Source organism: Giraffa tippelskirchi, chromosome 2 (genome assembly GCF_054371585.1).
Source record: "Giraffa tippelskirchi isolate mGirTip1 chromosome 2, T2T-mGirTip1v1.2.pri, whole genome shotgun sequence".
Classification (NCBI taxonomy): Eukaryota; Metazoa; Chordata; class Mammalia; order Artiodactyla; family Giraffidae; genus Giraffa; species Giraffa tippelskirchi.
Genome location: NC_137276.1, coordinates 205,916,763 through 205,939,703, shown reverse-complemented (window position 1 = coordinate 205,939,703; position 22,941 = coordinate 205,916,763). Strand labels below are relative to the sequence as shown.

Genomic DNA, 22,941 nt, shown 5'->3' with positions numbered 1-22,941 from the left:
ACAACACAACAGTTTAAAACTGCTTACAATTGGCTTTTTACATTTGACAAATGCAGAAGAGAATAATTGCCTAAAGACAATGTATAACCTTGATTTAAATGACTTATTATGCACACTTCTCCTGTATGCAGTGAACATCATCTTCCTCACTCAACAATTTCCCCTGCTGACAAATGAATTTGTTTAGGTTGAAAATTGTCTGTTTTATAACTTTGTGGCTCTCATATCCACTTCCTTTTCACCTCATTGCCCTACTTTTTAATCCAAGAGATTGTTTTTCATCCATGCTAACTTTTAAATAATAAATTCAGTGCAAGTCTGAGGAAAATAAAGAAGTCAGTCATACAAGTAGGGCAGATAAAATGAAGGTAACAATAGTATTTCTGCCTTTCATTCCCACTCAGTGTATATTCCACTAATGCTGTAATGATGGCTGCAAAGAAAGGTAGGCAATAGTATAAACTGCTAGCAAACAGCGTTAACGTCCTATAAACCTTCAGATTATGTTTGTACTAAATAAAGCAAACTCCAGTTTTGTGTTTTGTCTTTTTTCTTTTTACAACAGGCAATGATAATTCTTTGAATGTTTCAAGGGTTCTGTAGAGGCTTTCTGTTTGTTTGTTTTGCAATTGGCATGTAGTTGGGAGGGTTAGATGCTGCATGTGTTAGAGGCTCCATATACAATCTTATAGAAAAACCCAAATGAACTTTTTTGCCAACAGGCAATGATAATGCTCTGAATGTAGAGATGTTTTTTGCAATTTACTCGTAGTTTGGAGGGTTAGAATCCTCATATACTTTTAAGCCTCCTACCTTAGAGGTTGTCAGATTACTGAACAAAATGAATCCAAAACCAACAGGATTATAAGAGGAGGATGTCTTACTCCTCTTGAATAAGAACACCATTAAATAGGAAGGGAAAGTGCAAATAAGACAAAGGACAGATCAAAAGGACATCAAAATATCTGAGAATGCCTATCATGTGTTTTGGTATTATTGGCTGCCTTTTCTTTAGTAAAATGTAGACTCCAACCGTTGTTCAGTTGTACTTAAAGCTTTGCAGATGGTGGTCAATATTAATAGACACTTCCTTGTATCAAGCTGTTGGAAAGTCCAAAGTAAAAATTGCACAGTGATGGGATGTAAGTAGAGAGGAAGGTTCCAAATAGTCTGAAAATTTTAACATATGCAGGAAAAAGTCCAAATAATTAAGGACCAGAAACAGAGGGCAAAAGCAGCTGCCCCACATGCAGTGCATCTGGGCCCTTTTTGGGAAAAGACACTCTGATATAAATATCATCTGAGCCTTGTAGCCTGACTCTTTCTGCTGTTTTTCAAATAGAAATCAGTGAATGAATACCTAGCAGTCTCCAATCTACTCTGAATAAAAAGTTTTTAAGAAATATAATGATTAAAAAATTAGATAACAGGAATGTATGTTTTATAGTTGTTTAGTCACTACATTGTGTCTGACTGCTTTGCAACCCCATGGACTATAGCTCACCAGTCTCCTCTGTCCATGGGATTCTCCAGGCAAGAATACTGGAGTGGGCTGCCATTCCCTTCTCCAGGGCATCTTCCCAAACCAGGGATCAAAGCTATGCCTCCTGCATTAGCAGATGGAGTCTTGACTACTGAGCCACCTAGGATACCCAACAGGAGCCTATATTGGATAATTTAATCATTCAACCATAAAATGAAGTACATTGAGGTGCTTAAAACTGATATTTCAATGTCACTGGATACAACCAGATCCAAATGTCCATGCAGCATTCATTTATTCAATCACTCACACACACACACACACACACACACACACACACACACATATCTCTGTTATGTGTGTGTGCACTCAGTCCTGTCAGACTCTTTGCGGCCCCATGGACTGTAGTCCTCCAGGCTCCTCTGTCCATGGAATTTTCCAGGCAACAATACTGGAGCAAGCTGCAATTTCCTACTCCAGGTGGTCTTCCCAACCCGGGGATCAAAGCTGTGTCTCTTGTATCTCCTGCATTGACAAGCAGATTGTTTACTGCTGTACCATCTGGGAAGTCCCTTCTCTGCTATGCCAGGCACTAATCTAAGACTGAACACACAGCAGCAAGAGGACAGACAAAGTTCTTTTTCTCATGAGAATGTATGAGACACTCATGGGATCTGGAGAATTATCCAGAGAATTAAATGGGGTGATGTGATAAGAGCATGCCTAGGTATTGAATTCAATAAATCCCTCTATGGTGAAATTGTATTTAAAGTAAATCATGCATGATAAGAAGAAGAACATCATGCAGGAAAAAAAAAAGAAGTGATGAGAAATCCAGGCAGACTAGTTAGTGCAAGGACCAGTGAAAGGATCATTGATACCTATTTTTGTGTGTTAGACAAAGAGAGAGAGAACACTGTGGCTGAGACTTGGTGAATGAGAGTGCTGTTATTAAATGGGTTAATGGGAGCCAGATGATGGAGGGGGGCTCTGTGGCCCAGGACAAAGAGTTTTTGAATTACTCTAATTGTAATAAAAAGGAATCCACATTTTTAAGCTCTGATACTTCTACTCAAAAGATTGCTCTGCCTCCTAAATGAATAATGGTTTATAGTGAGGTTAAAAAGAGACTCAATTAGGTGACTTGTAGGAATATATTGAAGAAATGAGTATAGCTGGTACTCTGATACTAATAGTACATACGGAAAGAAGTAGATGGATTCACTTGGTGAATGCAAGAGGTGAGAGTGCTGAAACAAGAGTGGGAGAAGGGCGATGGGGCACTAGTAAGTTTCTAATCACATGGATAGGCAATGGTCCCATTTTTTTCAGTAGCCAACATTTAAGGTTAAGCAGTTTGATGGGAGATGGGAGTTGAGAATAAGAGGTTATGGTTTGGACATTTACATTTGGAAATGCTTATTGGTCATTTAAGTGAAAACGTCAAGTAGGCAAGGGAAAGGGGGCCTAAAGTTTCAGGGGAAAGTTCAGGGCAAATCAATGATAGAGAAAAAAATGATAATGCTGTGGATGCTATAGAATGGTTTAAGAGATTCAGAACTGCTCTTAGAAAAGTAAATGATCCACTTTATGATCATATTGCTACATCCAATGTCAAGTGAAAGGTACAATATCATCCTTTTATTTTATTTTATTTTTTTTGTTTGTTTTTTTGTTTTTTTTTTTTTATAAATTTATTTATTTTAGTTGGGGGCTAATTACTTTACAATATTGTAATAGTTTTTGCCATACATTGACATGAATCAGCCATGGGTTTACATGTGTTCCCCTTCCTGGACCCCCCACCCACCTCCCTCCCCATCCCATCCTTCTGGATCATCCCTTTTAAATAGCTAACTCAGAGTAAAAATAAAAAAGCCCCAAACCAAAAGATACACTGAATAATTTCTTATTCAATTACATCTGTGCATTTATAATTAAATGTTATAACATATAATAATTTAAAATTTTTTATTTTTCTTCCTGGTATTTCCAGTCAATATTTTAAAAATAATGTATTTTGACATTTTAGTACCCATGTATACAGGTTTAGCTGAAACACTACCAGAAAGATACCTTTTAAAATGAAAAATCTTTTTTTATGATTATTTTATATCAAAATATTATTATTCATTCTCCCTTCCCCATCCAAAGAGACTGTAGTTAACAAATTTTTACCTGTTACTTTGTAGTTAAACTGTTCTCTTATAAACAGGTTAGATTTATGCTGCTGATTTTATTTAAATAAATTCCTTGTACTTTTTTCTCCTTCATCGTAAAATATGGTTTCATTTAGCTTTTTAGCTCTTCAATAAGATGTTTGAAATGTAATTTACTTTTAAGAGTTGAATGCTTTGAACAAGTCACACTACATTATATTCTTGTTCACAGAAGAAAAGATAGAAAAGAGATTCTTTTACTACTATTTTTAAACCGTGATTTTTTTACAAAAAATCAAATGTATGGTTGAGTCTGGGAAAAATAAATAGTTCAAGACACAAAAGATGACATTCTTTATGAATTTTCTATGATGATGTTAAAAGATGATTTAATGATAATTTCCAGTAGGAAAAAAAAAATCTCTTTTATTAAATTACATGTTTCTTTGATTAACATTAAGCCGTGGGTTTCTAACTAGTTCTTGCCAGTCATCTGCAAACCTCATTCATGGAGGCTTCTTAGCACAAGGTTGTCCATGTGAGTTGGTGGATGGTGTCACCTTCCCCATTGTTTATCTCCTAGTCTCCAGAGAATCCAGGAAGACATTTTTAAGATAAGACATCACATTATCTCACTCCTCTGCTTTACATTTTCTAAGTCTTTTTTTCCATTTTATTTAATATAAAATTCAACTCTTTACCAGGGTCTCTGAGGTGTTATACACTTTGTCCCTGCTCACCTCCCAGTCTCTTCCCTCACCAGCCTTCCCCAGGTTAACTAAAGCTCTGGACACGTGAGTCTTCTTTCTATTAATTGAAAATAAATTGACTGGATCCTGCTTGAACTTGCTTCCCCTTCTGCTTTGAACACTTGACCCCTGGTTGTCTGTGTCATTTAAGTCTCCATTTAACTGTCATCTTCTCAGAGAAATAGTCCTTGACCACCATATGCAAAGATCCATTAGCTTCTGCTATTTTTAAAAATCTATCCTTTTCCCAGTTTTATTTACTTAATGCTTATCACTACTTAAAAGTATTTTGTTTTGAATTTTATATTCACTTCTACTTGAAAGTATTATTTATTTACTGTCCATTGTCAAAGAGTACTTTCCTGTAACTGATGCCAGAAACAGTGCTTGCCACATAGGAGAGATTCAGTAAACATGTATTAAATCAGTTACTGATGGATAGCTTGAAGGACATTTTAAAATCTAGTAAATCTGGTAAAATGAGCTCTTGTCACCTTTAGCTTCCAAGAGCTAATGAAATTCTCCTGTGGCACCTTTTTAAAAACTGGTATTTAAAATGCTTATTTATTGCTATGAAGTAGATGATGCTTTCTGATCACTCAGGTATTTACCAAGAAAATCTTGGAATAATTATAGGAAAGGGGGTCAAAATAGAATGTATCTAAAAATCTGTTACGTTCTGGAATTTTAAAATGTTTAGTTTATCAACAAGACATTATTTGGTAAATAGATGTTACTACATTATGAGCTGCACACAGCTCCTCCTTGATGTGACCATTTAGGATACCTTGGGATGGTTTGGCATGCTGTCAATGTCCTCCAACAGGAAGCAAACTGCACTAGACAGGCTTATCTTAGAAGGAGGCATGTCTCCAAGGCGGACACTATTTCTCTCTAGAGATAAAGAAACTGAGGTTCAGAGGGGACCCATAACTTTTCTAGAGTTCAAGGGTGTGACTGTCAGAATGAGAATTCACCTCTCTTCAGACATGTCTTCCTCACTGTGCCAGGTTTGCTATCTTCCTAAACCCTCTTTGCACTTTTTTCTGAAATGTCCTATAGACAAATCAAAAACAACATGGCTAAAAACAAACTCATCATCAATGCTCCTTTTTCATATTTTCTCTATTTCAGAAAATGAAGTTATTTATATTTTATGAATTATTCCCCATCTAAATATTCAACTAGTTATTAAGTCCTATGTATCCCACTTTCTAAATATCCCTTGTTTATGTCCTAAGCTTTCTTGGGGCCAGGCTTCATTCCCTTTATTGCTGCCATAGTTTAGCCTTTCATCTTTCTTTCCAGATTCCTGAGTAGAACAAGAACTGTAGCACTCTCTCAAGTTCTACTCGCATGACTGACACTGACCTTACTAAATGAAATATTAATATTCATTTTTAGCCTTAAAATACTCCTATGGCTTCCAATAGTCTTAGGAGAAAGTCCAAATGCCTGGCTTACCCTTTCAAGTTCTTCATTTTCAGGGATCTATATTTTTGCTCAAGCACCACAACCACCATTGTCTCCAGTGGCGTTGCATTCCTTCCACTTCCTAATATATTTAACACATTGTAAATCTTCATCCTTTCACCCATATTGCTGCTTGGCATAGAGATCCCATCTCCTGTCCAGGTTCTACTCTTCTTTCAACTCAAATGTCCCACTTCTGGGGATGTCTTCTGGATCTCTATATTTTAATTAGAGGTTTCCTATTTCTTTTCCCCTCTGAATGCCTATTTCTCAACATTTACCTACTGCAATAAAATAAAGCAGTTGACTAAACTCTGAGGGCAGTGAATGGTTTTCTTTCAATCGAGCATTACCAAGATCCTGAGTATTTAGCACAATGTCTAGTATAGAGGTTCTTAATACATATTTGCTTGAAAGTATTAAAAAATTGTGAATAAAAAAATACTTTTGTATAATTCACCAGTTTGCCTGGTTATTAACCCTAGTAAGTATCTAGGAAGAGAAAAACCACTAGATGAGATAGTCACTCTATTTCTGCAAAACCTAGTTATCTTTGCAGCTACCTTCTGGTTTAAAAGCAATTGGCTTCTGGGTGGTCTATCTGCTTCTTCTCTTTACTTCCTGCTATGTTCTTCCTTAGGAATGAAGCTTAGCAGAAGCTTCATGTCTGCATTGTCACAGAGTCTCAGGAAAGTTGGGTTTGAAGGCATAATGGGGTTACCTAGTCCAGTCTTCAAAGGAGCCCAAATCATCTATTTTGACAGGTATTCAATGATAATTCATTACCTATCTGGAAATGTGCTGTGACAAATTTTATGGGAGTAATGAAATTTTAGTAATCCAAGACAGCTCCACTATGAACTCTGCTACTGAATATGTTTTCTTGGTGATAAGAAACCCAGGGAGAAGAGATTAAACTTCTATTTTAATGAGATTAAGGGTGGGGGGGGGTTCAGATTTATATGATACTAAATTGGTTGCAAGTGAAAAAAAAGGAAGAGTATATTAAATTTCTTGTTATACAACAGAACTATAGCAAAAGATGCACAAATGGCTTTATGTTTAAGGTTTTGTATCAAGGGCTTTCTTTTTACTTAGAGTTATAATTCAAATAAAAGTGTGGCTATTCTTGCAAAAGAAAAGTAAATAGCACATTTAAATAACTGAAAGTTCTTAGTAAAGGTTAGGAGGAACGAAGTTGATAATGAGTTTCTTTCTTCAGTTCAAGACCCAGAGAGATAAATGTGATGACTCTATCCAATTATATGGACATATCATAAACTTTCTTCACCTTTATCATTTTTTGCTATTCTTAACTCACCAAATTTTTCTCCTTTCTAAATACCATATGAAAACTATTAACCAGTAAGTAATATGGATAAACTTTAGCAATTTCTTTTAATTTAGTGAGTACTGAGTTAGAAATAAAGATTATTCACAACTTATTAAAAGGGGCATTGAGTTCTATGGCTAATGGCTTCAAAAAACCGTAAAAATATTCTTTGCACATTAACTTTTATGGGAGCATATTTGCGTTGCAACGTTGTGTTAGTTTCTGCTGTACAGCAAAGTAAATCAGATATACATATACATATATTCCCTCTCTTTTGGATTTCCTTCCTATTTAGGCCACCACAGAGCACTGAGTAGAGTTCCCTATGCTATACAATGGTTCTCATTAGTTATATACTTTATACATAGTATCAATAGTGTATATATGTCAATCCCAATCCCTCAATTCATCCCATGCTGCTCCAATTTGATTGCAAAGTAGTAGCTCCAATTCCATAGAATTTATATTTCAATAAAGGAGAGAATAAGAGTAACACTCAAAGTCAATATAAAAAAAATTTCAATTACCTAATTTTCTCAGAATTTTCCAACATTACTGCCATTGTTAAAGCTCAGACTGCCATCATTTTTTACCTATACAAATAGAATGTGGTATTTTCCATCCAGTGAGTAGATAAATAAGTTAAAAAAAAAAGAAGACCTTTTGCTATAGCAATGATTTCCCATTTTCTGATCTCATTAACTCAGCATTTAATATTGACTAGCAACTGGTAAAAAAAAAAAAAGTCCTTAAAGCATTTTTAGGAAAGATTCAAAGAGAATTGGACTTCCTAGGCGCCATTAGTGGTAAAGAGCCCACCTACCAATGCAGGAGACTTAAGAGATGTGGCTTCAATCCCTGGGTCAGGAAGATCACCTGGAGAAGGGCATGGCAACTCACTCCAGTATTCTTGCCTGGAGAATCCCATGGACAAAGGAGCCTGGCAGCTTACAGTCCATAGGGTCACAAAGAGTCTGACATGACTCAAATGACCTAGCACACACAAAGAAAATCAAGTTTGCAAATGGACATTTTAGTCTTGATTCTGGAAAGTTGTTCCCCTGTGATCATATCTGGTCATTTTACTTTTTTGTGAGTTTTAGACAACTTCTCTCATATAGAGAAACGTTAGGTGGTGCCTATGCTTGAAAACAGGTATCACTTTCATCCATTCTTTCACATATTCCAGCATTAATACATGATTTGGTTATCAAATAATATAAATTCTACATGTGAACTTGGAAAAGTTGAAGGAAAACATTTTTATAATCAAGGGAAAACATGCTATCACTAATTTTGCCTGTCATCTCATAGTAAGATGTAAAATGATAGAGGACAACATAGCAGAGATGTGGGGGAGGGGAGGTTGCCCAGGGTAGATTTCATTTAAGGCCCCAGACCATCTCTGTTGATAATCAATTCCATTTACCTTAATTATAAGTACCTATGTTTTTAAGTCTCCTCAATAATGTAATTTCTTTAACAGATACTAAAAAAATCTCTGGCTTTTCTCATGAAATATATTTATTTCTTTGCTGCCCCTACTGAGTTATAAGTCAAAAGGAAAAAAACAAGAATAAATTGCTAACTACTATAGAAGAAACAGCTATTTTGTTCACTTGTCTTTCTTTCTTCTTTCTTCATATGTCTATCAAGTAAATAAAACCAGTGAAAAAGGATATCAGAAGTTTCTGTTTCAACATGTCCTTACAAGTCAAAGAACTGGGCACACATCCATGACCAGAAAGAAAAGTTTGCAGAAATGCCTGGTCACCTTGAGAGACTGTTTAGTTGCTCTTGCTTTTCTCATTAAAACTTTCAAGGCGAATGAATGTGTGTTCCCAAAATATCACCATTTAAAATTCTGCTTGTTTGAAACAGTTCACAGTCAACCCATTGATACCATCTTAGCGGATACACAGCTGGAACTTTTCCCACATGAGTCTAATGACTTTTTCCTTTAATACCTGACCTCCCTCAGTTCCGCCTTTCTAGGCAACACCGCACACTGAGTGTTGATTTATACCAGATACAGTCTGTTCTTGCCTCTCTTTGTCCAGATTGTACGAAGGTCACAGAGAACAACAACTTCTCTCATGTACTTCTGCAGAATTACATAAGTAAGGGCTTCTCTCAGCTTGAGCTTATTATTTGGAGATTTGAGCCCTGACCTCATTAACTGCTTGATTTATTTTTTGCCTTCCCCTAAATTAAAACTACTACCGGTGCCTACATATTTCACTGTGTGCTTTCATCAAGTTTTTAAGTTTATTTGCTTTTTGACATCACCTCTCCCATGATACTAAGAGGAATGTAAATTTCACGGGTTTTCTTTATCATATTAAATAAATATCAACTTTCTATTAATAACAACTCTAGTTCTTCATCCATTGAGTTTTTTCTATCCTCTGGTTAAGAATCGTGGAAGTTCAGGATTTGGGAAAGAGCTAAAAATCATCCGCTTCAGGCCCATTTAATGCTTGAACATCTGGAGTTTTGTTCAAATATGTCTTGGTACTGTAGAATTCATTTCCGCACTAAGCAACACCATTTCATTTCCCAAAGGCTCTAATTGTTAAAAGGTCTTTCTTTTTATCAAAACTGAAACTGTTACTTTCTTTCACTGTGTTTTGTAACCTTTGAGTAACATGTGCTCAGTTGCTCATTGGTGTCTGACTCATTGCCACCCCATGGACTGTAGCCTGTGAGGTTCCTCTTGTCCTTGGAATTTTCCAAGCAAGAATACTGGAGTGTGCTGCCATTTCCTCCTCCAGGATATCTTCCCCACCCAGGGATCGAATCCATGTCTCTTGTATCTTTGACACTGGCAGGTAAATTCTTGACCACTGCGTCACCTGGAAAGCCCTTTGAATAATACAGAATTTCTTAACTCTTCCCCAGGACACTCCTTGACTATAGCTTCTATACTTTGCCTACTCCTATACTTCTCACCTTCAGCACAGTTATCAAGAAGTCCTACCAGTTGAAAAATCTTCTTTTAAATTGCTCCAGGCTGTCAGTCTTCCTGACACACAAAACTAACAAATTATAATGTTATATATAGAATAGAACATAATCCTACCATAATTTCTTGCATTCTGTATATTATTCTGCTATTAGTATAACTGAAGCTTAGAATAACCTTTTTGGGAAAGTCATATCATAATCATATTGTAATTTCTTACCAATTAAAATCACTAAAGTCAAATTACATAGGATATACCTTAGAGAATTTAAGTAAGGCCTGTACCCAAACTAGGATGTTGCATCCTTTCTTAAAAAATATTTCGTCTGTTAGGTTTGACCTAATGTTTCCCAGAGACCCTAACCAAAGCACCTGATCAAGAAACAGTGTGAACTTGAGTGAGAAAACTAAATCGAGTTGTGGTGCAGACTGAGAATGCTTTAAAAATAAGCAACTTGTGAAAGGCCCTATTTTTCACTTCATGATGGAAAATTTAAGAAATGAATGGACTAAATGAAAAGAGGAAGAAAATTATTTCCAAGCCTTTAGACTAGAAAAATTCATGTTCTTCTGCATACAGTAAAAAACAGGTAAATATAGTATGAGACACTGCAGTTTAACTATGGGTTAATTATTGATAAGCCTAATAAAAACTGAATTCTGACCCACAAAATAAACAGTTTTTATGAGCCAACAGCACCATTACTAAAACAAATCAAAAACTGTCATCACAGAGTTTATTTCTGTGTGTTGGATATAAATTATCAGAGTGAGGGCAGATTACATTAATTCACAGAACATTTAGATAACAGAGCTCATTTGCAAACATTGGTTTTTCTGTACACTTAAGAAAGTAAAACTAGCATGACAGTATTGTTTTAAATAAGCAAAGGAATGCAAATTTTCTATTTGAATGAAAGGTAGGACAAAGTGGACATGAATCCAATTATTTAACCAAGAGAAAAGATACAGGAATTTTTATTTGAAAACAATTTCTTGAGCCCTGACCATAGATTGTACATTGTCTCTAGGCAAACAGAACAGAAAAGAGAAATGGAAAAATTAGTTAACATGTTTAAAGTTAGAGAGGAAAAGAATCAGGAAATGTGGATCAAGAAATCCAGGCGGAATATTCAGGTTTTTTTAATAGGGTCAAAAAATAAGAGGGGACTTTCCTGGCTGTCTAGTCGTTAAGAGCTTCTACTGCAGGAGGCTCAGATTCAACTACTCTCAGGAAACTGAGATCCCACATGCCACACAGGAGGGACAGAAAAAAAAAAAAAGAGTAAAAAGATATATTTGGGTACCATCTGAAAAAGATGATGGGACATGTCAAGCAAATATCTGGGAGAACAGCATTCCAAGCAGAATGAGCAGCTAATGCAAAGACTGGAACATTCCTATGGTGTTCAGGAAACTGCAAGAAAACAATTATCTATCAAACATGATGATCAAGAGGCAAAATGAGGAGGAGCCATCAGACATGATGATGGTTGCACTCACAGGACTTTATAGGCTTTTGAAAGATTTTGGCTGACATTTTGAGTGAGGTGAGAAGGCACTGAAGGGTTTTGACAGAGAAGTGATATAATTTGATTTACATTTTAAGAGGATTACCCCCGCTGCTCTATTGAGCTTAGAATGTAGGGGGGTATGGGTGGCATGAGAATGGAATCAGCAAGAAAAATGAGAATGCAAAATTCTATATGAGCTCTAGCGGTGTCTTAAAACAAGGTAGCAGCAATAGAGCTGCTGAGGAGTTGTCAAAATTCTGAAAATATTTGGGAGGTAGCGCACATATTAATACAAATGACATTGAAAAGATTTTGAAGAAAGAAAATCAAATCCATGCAGGTCTTTACTTCCTTAGTCTTATCCCCAGGTTAAATCCAAAGAAATCAATATATAAACTAGTAAAAGTGACAAAAGAATTACAGAGCCAGGAATCCAGCTGTATTTTTCACAGTATCAGTGAAACCATCTTTGATCAAACTAAGAGCAGACAGTTTGTCTCTAGTTTTATCCTGTGCATTATTTATAATATATTGTCTTGGTGTTATGTGATGGGTGAAACTAAATCAACCCTCAAATCTCAGGTAACATTAAAAGAGAGAGAAAAACAAACAAACAAACAAAAAACGTAACGCTTACAAAATTGCATACATGTCTCTTAAAAGGAAAGTTTCAGAGTTTTGTCCTTCTATGCGAGTCACAAGGCTGAAAAACAATCCCCACTTTTTTTCTTTTCCTTTTGTTTTCAGTGCAGTAACATGTGTCTATTTGCTCCAATAAGGGAAACATTTACTATTGCCTTTTGTTGGTTGTGACTGACCTTATAAGCTTTTCTTGTAGTCTGAAATTAAGAAACAAGAGTGAAGAGGTAAAATGCAAAAAAACGAAATCAAGTTCTGTTTTTTCTGAAATTATAAACATATTGTCTCTAACAGGCAACCTTTCCAAATGGCTCCCAGTGACTCTCCTCTGCTTGGTGGTACCCACACTTTTGTGTAATTCTCTCACCTTGAGAGTTACCTAAACCTAGTGATTTGGTTGTAAAAATGGAATGTAGCAAAAGTTGTGGATGACACTTCTGTGATTAGGTTACCAAAGGCTGTGACTTCTACCTTGATGGCATTTGCTCTTCATGGTACTTTTTCTTGCCTTCTTGCTAACTTGCTGGTACGGTGTTGGAGGCTCCATGGAAAAGCTCACATGCTAAGTACTGAGGTGGGCCTCTGTTAACCATAGCCAACAGGTTATGAGGAACTGCAACTTCAGTCATGAAAAACTGTATTCTCCAGTGACCCTCAAATAAGATCCTTCACAGAAGAGCCTTGAGTTGACTACATCCTGTGATATTTCTGGAACCTGAGGACCCAACTGAAAAGCACCTGGATGGCTGAATCTGTGAGCTGCTGTGAGGTAATGTATGTGTATTGTTTTAAGCTGCTGTTATTCAGTGATAGGCGACTAATACACAGCTCTTTTAGTTCATATTTAGGAGAACTGTCAACAAAACAGTGAATAAACACTTTGAAGTAGATTGCCTATTACTTTAATGTCTTGGTTTTTTGTGCCATTTGCAGGAGATAACGGTCAACTATAAATGTTATAGCAGCAGAAATAGGCTTTTGAGAATACTAAGCTCAAGTTCCCCAAGTTGAGACAATGAGTCAGCCAGAATGAGAACACACTCAAAGCTGAAATGTAAGCTACAACTTTCCATTTAACATAACAGCTAGAGCTCTACAATAAAATGAATGGCACCAAGTGTGAATTCATTATGATTCTGTACTGTTAATATGTTTCATGATCACAAGGCTCATTAAAATCAGAAGTGTGCTATATCCTTTAAGAATTTGAGGGATGGAAGAAGTTTATCTGTATAATATGTCTTTAATTCTTTCCCTTCACCCTTTTTTCTAAACCGTCAATTGCTAAACTGGTCATATGCTTAAATTCTACTGAACAAAAAGAGTATCATTCTAGGAAGCCATAACTTTCTATATGGCAGGTAAAATGGTTTTCAGTATTATATTTTAAAGTTAGCCAAAGATGATCTCATAAGAGAAATTTAATATAAGTACTGAATAAACTTATTCATAGCATATCTTATGAGGAGCCTGGCACATGCCTAGTTATACCAAATGGCCTGATTACAGAGATGAATTTATCCTAAGGATTTGATTTCTATAATTCAGTGAAATATTTTTGCTTTATATACAAGTCCTTCAAATTGTAAGTTCTTATGTAGGTTTAAATAGAATGCTATTCTCAACATAACTAGTTAGCATATATTAACAGTGAAAAATGGAATAACTTACTAGCCACTTCCCATGCTTGTTTTTTAAAGTCTTTCTTTCACAAAACATTTGTTTAGTACAGCTTCATTCTCCCATATTGGCACTTGCCATCCACAATGCTCAAAATTTACAGGCCTTCTTTACACTATACACCACGGTGATTATTTAGAAACCTGCTATTGTCACTTGTTAGCAATGAGATTTTAGGGGAATTACATGATACTTCTGAACTTAATTTCTTCATATCTAAAATGGGGGCCATAAACTGCAGAACATATGGCTTTATTTTTTTCATGATCATGTAAAATAATAAAAGGTGAGATTTAAACTCAAATGTTAGTGTAAAAGCATGAAAGTATTAGTGCTATCTTACATCCTGCATCACACTACAATGGAATTGGGGTGGATATGTGACTATTTGCTCTCTCTTGAACTTTGAGGAAAGAGGAGAGATTATTATAATAGGTCTATAATAGAGTTAGTAATAGAAAGATCATTGTAAAATTTGTCTTCTACTAATATATTATTAAAGCACATCATAGAAATTTAACTTATTCTAATAAAACTAGTGATACCAGTATCAAGAAATATAAGTTAATGTACCCTACAAATGAAAAGTTAACAATAAGTGGTCCAAATAAGTTGAATTAAAATAGCACTTTGTGTTCCTTGTATTCATGTCTTTAAATTCAATCTCAAAAGAAATTATTTGAAATAGAAATATTTGCAGTTTTCTCATGGAGCTCACTAACCCTGGGTTAACTATTGTCATACACCCTAGAGAGATATTTTCTCTGTATTTTATCATCATTTCACTGGAGATGAAAAGGCTCAGTAAGCATATTCAAAACATGATTTTTCTTGAGTGGATAGGGAAAAGAGACCTCTGAGATCCTTGTTCTTTCCCTTTCAGATCACCAAGAATAGGTATATATGGTCAAAGATTGAATGTGCTGAAGAATAGTAGCTAAGTAAAAATGACTACAATATGAATGATTCAAGGGTCAGCTAGTTTCTGGCACTGGGAGCTCATCAGGAATATTAAACCCATCATTCACTGCAGATGGTATGTGCAAATAGGGCCTTCCAGATTGCTCACTGAGTTGTAATATTTTCTAAACAATACTATCATTTATTATGTCAATAAGAGGGCCATAAAAATAAAGACATTTTAGGTAAGATTTTTCTGCAAAAAAATTAGTTTTTTTAAAAAATATATGTGCAAGACTTGTGTTTGGAGCTGCCAGAGTAAAGGAATTTTTCCTTGACACTCTTCTGAAATATATAAAACTATGAAATGCATAAAACTTAAAAAAGAATTTTCTGTCTTCAGTGAAAATATGAAAAGCCAACTCAACTTCAAACCCTATTCTGTAAACAAGCTGCCAAGAACAGTGACATCAGAACCAATACATGGCATGATGCCTAGACTAGATCTCTCTATATATTTGTCTGTGTCTATGTCTAAGTCTGCATTGTCATCTATGTTTGTTAATACACACAAAACCAGATAGCACAGATCTAAAGTGCCTGTGACCTCTGTAGTTGATGGTTGATGCTTATGTGAAAGAAGTTTAAGGATCTGAATGAATTAAGGGAAAACATATGAGCCTTATTCCACGCTGCAGAGAGTCAGTGAGGCTAAACAAGGAACTGATATTTGCAAGGACAAGGCTATAAGTGAGAGGGAGTGAAGGAAACAATCACAACAGATGATCATAATCCATTGAAGAGACTTGTAAAAATACAAGATCACCAAAGACAAAAGCTATGAGAGAATGACTCGCTCTGGTTCAAGCTTCCTCCCTTTCTGTTCCAGGTGCTCAGAGCACTGAGTGGATGATACTGTATACATGTGCACAGAGAAATATTTCTGTTCCATCTTATTTTTTTCAGCAAATTTCCAATACTGACAGAATAGACAAATACAAATAAACTCAGACCAAAAGAACTCTGTACACAAACTAGACAAAGATATCACAACACAAAAGGAACAAAGGAACATCACGAATGAAGAGGAAATGAAGAATAGCTATCAAAATAAGAACTAGTAAGAAAATTTTAAAACATTCCATATAAATACTCTCAAACAAATCTTTAAAATCTTAGCCTAAGACAAAGTAGCAAAGAGGAAAAAAAAAATAAAAAGCAATAAAACAAAGGAGATTAAAAAGTAAGCTGGAAAAAAGGCAAGGAATCAGAGAAGGAAAAGAAGCAAATGTGGACATAAAAACCACCTTGTAAACAGCAAGAGTTATAATGGAAATAGCCGAAAGCATAGGCTTGGACACAGAAGAATTAAGAAGCGTGAGCCAAATGAAAGTGCATCCAAATATCCAGTAGCAGCAGGGAGATTTTGAATGTCTTGGTTTTGAATAAGACTTGGCCTTGAGTAAGGCCTCTGGCACAGGCCGGATCCTGGGAAAGTTTCAAGAATGGCTAAGGATGAAATTACCAACCACACAGCAAATTGTAAGCTCTGAGTCAAAGGTTGATACTGTAAGATTGAAGTATTTATTCACGCCATGTCACTTTAAATTTTCTACTGCTGATGTGAGTTTTCTCATGTGTTTCCCAAGCTATTGGGTAAGGGAGAAACTTTCACTTATCAGTTTATTTCCTGACTGTCTCTCCTGGTTCTATTCAGATACACTTCAGCTAAATGCTGACTCTTCCACTTTGCTACTTCCTCCCATCATGTCCTTCTCAAGATGCCGTCTTGCTATGAAAGAGCTTGCCTTTTACCTTCATGGAGGTGGGACAGAGGGCCTTACTCGCTCGTGAGAATCCCTCTGCTGCTCTCTGAGCCATTGTCTTCAGTGATGGTGGCCCTTGTCCTCCTGGTTATTTCTCACCCTAGGGCAGTGATATCAGACATGGCCCAAGTGTGACTTGGTCAAAGTTGTAGTCAATACTAATTTTAGACTCAGAATAGACCTCAAGTGAGAAAGGCCTCTGTCTTGGGTCCTACATCTTAAAGAATTTCACTCTGGCCTTATTCTGACTGCATGTCTTCCCTGGGAGCATTACAACATGGAACACTAATGTCATCTTCTAAAACATAGACCAAGTACATAGGAACCTGGTATTGCTTGCCCAGATGGGCTCTGAACCCATTTCCAAGTGGGCATAAGCCTCCACTCTTGGTCTGTCTTCTTGGTATGCACCTGTGGCAGACAGACTTTAAAGTGGCCCCATGATCAATGCCTTCAGGAGTTATCGCTTTCTATAATCCCTAATTATCACCCTTGAGTATAAGCAGAACATGTGACTACTTCTAAACAATAAAAGGCAACAAAGCTAAGTTTATAGCTAAACTTTGAAGGTGTTCAGAAGGAAACATACATGAACAAGAACAAAAACTGGCTTGATCCACCCAAATGAAACAAGAATTAGAGAAATACCACCAATAAATTTTCTTATTACTTAATAGAAATCTTATTTAAAATGTAATTTGGTGTGCTAAGTGCACTAAATGCGATCATTATAACTCACAATTCAGAAAACTAAGATCTTCGCATCTGGTCCCATCACTTCATGGGAAATAGATGGAGAAACAGTGGAAACAGTGTCAGACTTTATTTTTGGGGGCTCCAAAATCACTGCAGATGGTGATTGCAAACATGAAATTAAAAGATGCTTACTCCTTGGAAGGAAAGTTATGACCAACCTAGATAGCCTATTAAAAGGCAGAGACATTGCTTTGTCAACAATGGCTTGTCTAGTCAAGGCTATGGTTTTTCCAGTAGTCATGTATGGATGTGAAAGTTGGACTGTGAAGAAAGCTGAGCGCCGCAGAATTGATGCTTTTGAACTGTGGTGTTGGAGAAGACTCTTGAGAGTCACTTGGACTACAAGGAGATCCATCCAGTCCATCCTAAGGGAGATAAGTCCTGGGTGTTTGTTGGAAGGACTGATGTTGAAGCTGAAACTCCAATACTTTGGCCACCTCATGCAAAGAGTTGACTCATTGGAAAAGACCCTAATGCTGGGAAGGATTGGGGGAAGGAGGAGAAGGGGATGACAGAGAATGAGATGGCTGGATGGCATCACCGACTCGATGGACATGAGTTTGGGTAAACTCCGGGAGTTGGTGATGGACAGGGAGGCCTGGCATGCTGCGATTCATGGGGTCGCAAACAGTCAGACACGACTGAGTGACTGAACTGATAACCCACAATCTTAGCCAGAATTCTACCAAAATATTATGAGTTTGAAACTACTGCACAAATAAATAACTTTGGGAAATGCCACCTCAGAATGTCATGAAAGCAAAGTTATCCTGGGGCTGCATGTACAACAGTAACAATAAAAATATATCTAGTTATTGCAAAAGAAAAATGTCAGAATTAGGCTAAGTGGTCTAAATGGCAAGAAAAGAAACATCATAAGGCTTAGCCAAAGGTGGGAAGTGAACCTGGGGAGAAGTGGCCGAAGTTATTGTGGATTGCTCTCTTTTCCCCTCTTTCCAAATAGTACTGGGTAAGGAAACAGGAGAGGGAAGGAAGAGGCAGAGGCATAGGTTAGTAAAAGAAGGGCATTTGTATATGACATTTGCAAATTAGGAAACTTAGTTTTTAGCATAAATTGTGTTTAAGAAGTCTAGATATGTCTAATGGCCTGATGAGGCAGTGCTTATTTGTATATAGAGCCTGTTTATGTGAGGGTCTATAAATCCTTCCCCGCATCCCCGGCCCCACCTCCTAAGGGGAAAGAGAATCAAGCACATAGCCAATGCCTAGCAGTGATGCTCTACATATGTAAGGCTCTTCTAATTACAAAAAGATACCCCAAGTGCTGTGCTTAGTGACTAGTGATTGACTAAATCTAAAAGGTGTCCAGGTGGTTGTCAAACAGAGCCCATGAGGAACCAAATGGAGAATTGGTGCCTTTATTGTTCTGTGGAGAACACTGCACATAGTTTGGCTGTGTTGAAAATTCCAGAAAATTAACTTTACTCCAGAAGAGTGGTAATGCCTAATAGCTGTATCTAGCAGCACCAAGGTCCTTACCAGGTCGCTGGTGTGGGGAAAGAGATGGACATAATTGTGAACAACAGATGAAATATCCAAATGCCTCACTCAGGCTTTCTGGGAGTTGACTTAAGTCTGCAGACACAGCTTCAGACATCACATACAGACTCCAGAAGATGCATGGAAAAGAAGTAAGGGGACCAAAAGCTCTGAAGTTTAGACTGAAGCAAAACTCCACAAAATAAGGTAGTTCCTGAATCTTAATTTGTCCCTATCAGAACACCCAACATTAATGTATTCTATGGGCGTGGGATAAAGTCAAATGTGAATCATACTTAAAATCTGGCTTACTCATCAAAATTAATTTTTATGTAAAAAGTGCTACAGTTCTTTCATTTTCATTGGTTACAAATATATATACAGTGTGATACCATGTATATATAGATGTATATGTTTAATGTATATGTTTGTTTATGCATAAAATGTCTCTGGACAAAGACACCAGTAGCTGATGAGAGTGAGAGCCTCTGGAGAACCTGGAAAGTATTTCAGAAAGGGGAAGTTGACTTATCTTGAACTTTTAATGAGCATGATTTGATCATTTTTACTGTGTACATATTTCCTATTCAAAAACCCCATAAAATGTAAATATAAATACAACAAAATAAATATTAGTTTTTTAAATCTATTTTTTATTCAACTAAAAGCTATATGAAGTGAAAGTGTTAGTCACTCAATCATGTCCGACTTAGTCATGTTGCAACAGCATGGACTGTAGGCTGCCAAGCTCCTCAGTCCATGGGATTCTCTAGGCAAGAATACTGGAGTGGGTTGCCATGCGTTCCTCCAGGGGAATCTTCCCAACCCAGGGATCCAACCCATGTCTCCTGTATTGCAGGTGGATTCTTTACCACTGAACCACTGGGGAAAAACTTTTATCATGCAAATATTTCCTATTCATAAACCACATAAAATGCAATTATAAATAGAACAAAATAAATAGTGTTGATTTCAAACCCATTTTTTCATCAAACTAAAAGACTCTATACATGATGTCAATAAATGATTTAGAGCAAATGATTCCTAGGTTTTTTCAGATAGTAGTATGTATGGTAGTATTGGGCAAATCTACTGTTTCTAAATAGACAATGGGATTGTAATGATTCTAAAACTCTTATAGGCCAAAATCCATTTTCCCATTAGCTTTCAGGAATCACCAAAAAAAAGTTCTGATTATGATTCTTTCTTAATGCTTCCTTCTTTTCCTTTTATTTTTCTCTATTTGCCAGGAAACTCAGGTGGGCAATGTTCAATTATAGCTCCTGCCATTATTTCCCATTTTCTTTCTACAAATTCATATCTATTCTGATCTTTATGTTTATGTAGCTATGTTCCATAGTGGTTTTTATTATTAATAATCTCAAACATGTTTTGGGAGCAGGGACTGCTCAAATTTAATATAAACCAAAAAATAATGATTTGGGCAACCAATATAGAGTCAATATTTTCAAAAACTCTTAGATAAAATTATATATGTTTCTGGAATGAAATATGCAATGCATATCAATTCTCAAAAAAAAAGCACATACTTGTCTGTAATCCAACTTCAGTGATTAGAGAAAAAATTACTTTGAAAGGCTTTGTTGATCAGTTTTAAGAGAAAGAAAAAGGCTTTCTGAGCAGGATAAAATAAAAGGCATATCATGAACACATATTCAGAGCTGGCCTACCTTATTAGAAGCTTGCCCACTGGGAAGTTATATATTAGTCTTAAACAGTTCTTGAGACACTGAATCAGGCTCACTATTCCAGCAGTCTGAGAACTGGAAGCTTGAATTGGGGCTGTCTAATCTGCCTAGTCCTACGTGGTCATATGTAAGTCTCAAATGAAGGTACTTCAGCTCCTCCACTCCCCTCCAGGTACATCTGGCAACTCTGGATGCATTTCTGGTGCCACAACTTGCAGAGGGTGATATTAATATCTATCGATTAGAGGGTTAGGATTGTTGCTACACAGCCCACAATGCATTAAGACAGCCTCACCCCACAAAGGGTTATACATTCTAAAATCTCCATAGCACCCAGATAGAGGAATTTCAGTATAAATCTATTATTCTTGGGTTTTACTCTGTCAACTACAAATTGGCACTGGCCATCTGCCTCTATGAGGATTATATCATGTGCTGACTTTCAACATCCCTGGAAAAAACTCAGGGTGGATATCAGGAATGAGGCACTCTGTGCTCCAGGAAAAACTGACAGAATGAATCTTCAGATAGTTAGATATTTTCAGGAGCTGATTTTAAGAACCCAATTTTTATATCTCCTCATAACTAGAAAAGTACTAAAATCTTTCATGTGACATGTGCTTCTTATGACTAGCTGAAACTGTCTGCAAAGATTATGTGCTTGATTGCATGCACACCCCCCTTCACCAAAGTCACATATATACTGATCTTCCCTTACCTCTTCTGAGCAGTTTCTCAGAGTTATCTGAGACTCTGTCTCCCAGGTTAGAGTCTTCATTTTGCCCCAAATAAAAGTTGACTGACAACTCTCATGTTGTGCATATTTTTAAGTTGACAGCTGCCACTCTTGGGATAGTGCCAGACAATGGGGCACTGATCCTTATCTTTGCTCAGAAAGGAGAGAGTGGTGGGCCAAGAGTGAAAATGATTCTTATTTTCACAGTGTACTCTTTCTATTGCCCAGGAACATTCTGAGGCTGAATTATTGGAACGAGAAGGAAAAAAAAAATGTTTTCTACATTGAACCCTTCCAGATTTCTCCGTTGAGGAAAGAAACTGAGACTAAATCATTTGTTTGAACAGGGGTAAATATAGAGCACACTGCACAGGATACAGAAACAGAATAACAAATACTGTTAAGATATTTCCCTCCTCTCTTATAGAGATGTTAAAAGTATTTAGTGATAAAAGGTGTGAAGCAGCCTGGTTTCATCGAGCACATAAAGAGGCTGAAAATGTTATAATACAACAAAGGTATTTATTCTTGGTGGCAAGTTGAGGTGACCATGATGTTACTGAATAAGATATTGAAAACGCAAAATGTAGATAATAAAACCATGGGTTTGTTTTGCAAACCAAAGTTTTCCTTTAGGCATTACCTCCTTATTCAGATGTTTTATAAATGAGGGGAGGGGTAATATTGAGAGCAATATCTTTTTCCTGCTCTATACTTTTCTAGAGATGTGTATTGAAATATGTAAGGAATGATAAACAGAAAAAGTAGGTATATGGGCTTAGCCAATTTCCAAACTTGCTGAAGTGTTCTCTAAATAGTTGCATACTAGAAATACATATCATCTGTTTCCAAAGATCAGGTAAAAATAAATACAAAACATAACATGAACAGATGTTGAAATTCTAAAATATTACCAGTATACTCTCACTTAACTACAAGTATTTCGTCTCTTTATAAATTTAATTTAAAATGACAAATATTTAGAAACAGTTTGACATTTACTTTTCATACAACATACATCTTACTATAAGTAATAATAAACAATCTTTAGTACTATGTGTTAGAAAATGAAATTCATTTATGTGATAAATGGTGGACTCTTGAAGGGTAGCTGAATATGCTACCATAAATTATGCCTTTTTGCCATAAGGATTATTTTGAAAAAGAGCAGACACAGGAGAAGCTCTGAAAACATAAGTTAAGTTACTGTTTGAAAGAGAAATTTACATTTGTAGAATAAATCTCCATTTGTAAAGATGTCTCCCTCCTATGGATAGAGAACTTGTTGTTCAGTCCCAAGGTGCTATCCAACCCCTTGTGACCCCATGGAATGCAGCACACCAGGTTTCTCTATCCTTCACTATCTCCCAGAATTTGCTCAAACTCCTGTTCATTGAGTCGGTGATGCTATCCAACCTTCTCATCCTCAGTTGCCCTCCCCTCCTCTTGTCCTCAATCTTTCCCAGCATCAAGGTCTTTTGGAATGAGTCAGCCCTTCGCATCAGGTGGCCAGAGTGTT

At 36.4% G+C, this 22,941-nt stretch overlaps 1 long non-coding RNA gene across 1 annotated transcript in view; it reads right to left on the bottom strand.

Moving 5' to 3' along the window:
• Window positions 1-21,003, bottom strand: part of LOC145531069 (uncharacterized) — a 245,303-nt gene extending 224,300 nt beyond the window's left edge. Inside the window, exon 1 of the long non-coding RNA XR_014072151.1 lies at window positions 20,669-21,003. This is a non-coding gene — a long non-coding RNA (uncharacterized LOC145531069). The remainder of the gene's footprint in view (window positions 1-20,668) is intronic.
• Window positions 21,004-22,941: the final 1,938 nt, after the last annotated feature.